This window comes from Episyrphus balteatus, chromosome 3 (genome assembly GCF_945859705.1).
Source record: "Episyrphus balteatus chromosome 3, idEpiBalt1.1, whole genome shotgun sequence".
NCBI classification, from domain to species: domain Eukaryota; kingdom Metazoa; phylum Arthropoda; class Insecta; order Diptera; family Syrphidae; genus Episyrphus; species Episyrphus balteatus.
In genome coordinates, this window is record NC_079136.1 from 21591447 (window position 1) to 21594897 (window position 3451).

The window sequence follows — 3451 nt, forward strand, 5'->3', positions numbered from 1 at the left end:
TTCCACAAATCTACCAAAACAATATTGTAAATTGTTGATCAGTGCTATACAATTTAAAGCCACAAGTTGTGCTTTGTAAAATTCTTAAGACTACAAAATTGTTAAAAAATATGATTTTCGGTTGCGCGAAAATTGCTTTGTAATTATAATGGAAATAAAAAAAATTTTGAATAATTGAACTCAATATATAAGCAGGAAACTCTACAATAAATTTTCCGCAAAATGAAAATTCAAAATATTTGGTCAGTTTAACAATATATACATAAATAAGTTATAAGGATCAAACATTTTTTTTTAAAGAAATAAATTTTGACCTTATGCTTCGAATTTCACACGGTAATATCTCCATAACCACATATACGATTTTCATAAAAATTCACACTTTGTATGCCTTCAGGTATGATTTGACCGCAGTCTCATAGCTGTACGTCTTTCGCACAGGGGCCCAACAATTTTCCCAAATCTACTTTGGGGGGAAAATATTGAACTTTTGGAGCGATTTATTTCAAGAAGTTATGAATCGACAGAACTGTAGCGTAGTCAAACCAAATTGTATCATATTTAAATGGAACATTTTCCTTTATATGCACCAATTACATAAATTAATAAATTAAATTAGTCTGATTCCTTTCGTAGACCTTTCGCAGCTGAAAACTTGGTTTAAAACTACTAGTATCTTACCTTACAAGATCTCAAAAAACCAGTTCCTACAATGCTACTAACACTTCACCGAACAGTTTTGTTTAAAAATGATTTTCGTTTTGATGGTCGTTATTAACTGTTAACTAAGGCCATTTAAAATAGTTAAAGAGTTCGTATTAAACGTTCTTAAGATAGACCAATTCTAATAGTCCACCCATTCGATCCGTATTTATAAAAATACAAATACCTACACAAAATTGCAAACAAGGCCATAAAGATGCAAGCAAAATTTTTTGATTGTCATACTTAGTTTAAATTTAATTTATTCTTCGATATCAGTTCACTTTAAAAGTCCAAATCTATCCAATTACCTATTACCTTTTGATAAAAAAAAGTCGGAAATAAAGAAAAAGTGCAAATTTTTGAAAAGGTAAATTTCTGTCGTTTCTTAACAAGAAAAATTAAGGGTGCATATTATGAAATGATTGATTTTATTGGTACTCAGTTTGGACGGACCTGATTCATAGACAAAATTCCCCGTGATTAAGTAAACAAATCCCCAATTTTTTTAACTTTTTTTCAATGATTTTATAATGAAAACTAATTTTTAAAATTTTTTAATCACCTTAACTTGATAGAAAATTTAAAAAATTAATAAATATTAAGAAAGAGAAGTGTCTTTGAACTAATTTAAACTTTAAAGTTAGACCTAGTTTTCGAGTCAACACCAAAATGACATCATTTTTTGCATTAATTTTAATTACAGAACCGAAAATCATGTTTTTTTAACATTTTTATTTTTTTGAATCACAGTCTTGTAGTCTATAGAATTTTACAAAGCACAAAGAACTATAGAACTGATCAACAATTTAGAATTGTTTTGGCAGATTTGTGGATTTAATTGCTCCGTAATCTACCGGTTCTAAGATTTAAAGGCGTTTTATTACTCATTTTAATATCCAAAAAGATTTTTAACTGACTTACAAAAGTGGGTACCTACACTGAACCAAAAAGGTACATAAAATTAATGAATTTGTACATTAAATTAATGTAAAAATTCATGGCAAATGAGCCAATGTAAAAATTCATTAAATTTAAGAATCTTTTTATGAACAAATTCATAAGGGAATGAATATTTCTTAAAAATTAAGAATAAGTTCTTAAATTTTATGAATTCTTTTCATACACGAATTCGAAAATTTTTGAAAATGTTTAAGAAAAGTTTCTTAGATTTTAAGAAAAATTCATACAATTTAAGAATTATTTCTTATAATTTAAGAACAAAGTTTAAGAAAAGTTTCTTACATTTTAAGATTATTTCTTAAATTTTATGATTTTTTTCATAAACTCCGTAAAAAATTGAATGAAATATTGCTTAAATTTTATGAAAAAAATCATAAAAACTATGAATTTTTCTTAAAGTTTTATGATTGTTTTCATAAAATATAATACACTTTTCATTAAAATGTAGGTATGCATTTATTTATATAGATGCATATAATATACATTACCATTCCAAGTATTTAATTTGTTCCTGAAAAAAATTGTATTCCAATCAAACAAACAGCAAAAGAAAACAACCCAAAATCTAAAACAAAGAAATGAAACTGTAAAAATAAAATAAATTATTAAGTTTAAACGTTATAAAAATGTTTTATTGATCACTATCACTATACATTTCACTATAAATTTAATTTTTAACTTAATTTTACTTTTTTAATGGATGCATCATCTGGAAAGATAGAAAAAAGTTTGCATTAGTAAAATGAATATGTAGTATTTGGTTTAAAAAATCGAAAAAGCTAGAAGGTTAAATTATCTTATTCTTACCTTATTGTAATCGGCAGCATTAGACTCTGGAGCTGAAAAAAAAAAAAAACAATACAAAATTGAATAAGTTGGGGAAAGATAAAAATATAAAGAATTTAGGTACCTATGAGAAATGTTGATAGTATTAAGTTAAAACAAAATTTAAATATTTAGAGAAATAAAATAAAATGAAACACTTACTAAATTCAATGTTTTGCTTTAGTTTGCAATGACAATTTCAAGTGTACAGGATTTGTTGAGAATCGCCTGCCTTTAATATGGTTTTTATTTTGTGTTGATTTTTCCACTTTTGCCGGTCCAAAGCTGAAGATTACGTACCTACGTGCCACCATATTTCAGAAACAAATCAAATTACGATTTTCACTTTTTAAATATGCACCTATGTATACCTAACAAAAAGAAATAAAATACATTTAATAAATAAAAGAAAGCAATTTTTAACATTATATGTTTTTATACTTATCTGAGTATATGGAAAAGAGGCAACAGCAACCAACAATATTTTACACTGTTGAAATATACTTATAATCTTCAAAATTGTCTACGTGGTTAAAATGGTTAACACTATAATAAATATTGTCTTTTATTCACAAACTTTTATAGCTTGTTTCGGCAACGACCGTCGACTTTGAATATCAGATTTTAAATTAAATCCTCAAAGAAATCTTTCTAAGGCATAGATCCAGAACAACAGTTATTATTTTGTAGATTGATGAAAAAATACATAGACTTTAAGAAAATATACTTAAAAACTCACAACGTAAGAATTTTTTCATAAATTATATGTATACTTTCATAATATTTAGGCCCATTTGCTGAAACGAGTCTTAAATATTTATGTGAAACATAAACCCTTAAGTTCTTCATAGCGGTTTGCAAGAACTTCAAATTGTGTCATAAATTCCTCTAAGTTTAACATAACTTAGGGGGAAGAAATAGTAGAACTTAAGGATTTTATGTTACTTTTAAGCATTATTAA

General features: G+C 25.9%; 1 long non-coding RNA gene across 1 annotated transcript; it reads right to left on the bottom strand.

Moving 5' to 3' along the window:
* Positions 1-2213: 2213 nt before the first annotated feature.
* On the bottom strand, positions 2214-3219 carry LOC129914588 (uncharacterized). The gene is made up of 3 exons (XR_008772206.1): positions 2653-3219; positions 2473-2504; positions 2214-2374 (listed from the first exon to the last, which is right to left on the bottom strand). It is a non-coding gene; the product is annotated as an uncharacterized LOC129914588 (long non-coding RNA).
* Positions 3220-3451: the final 232 nt, after the last annotated feature.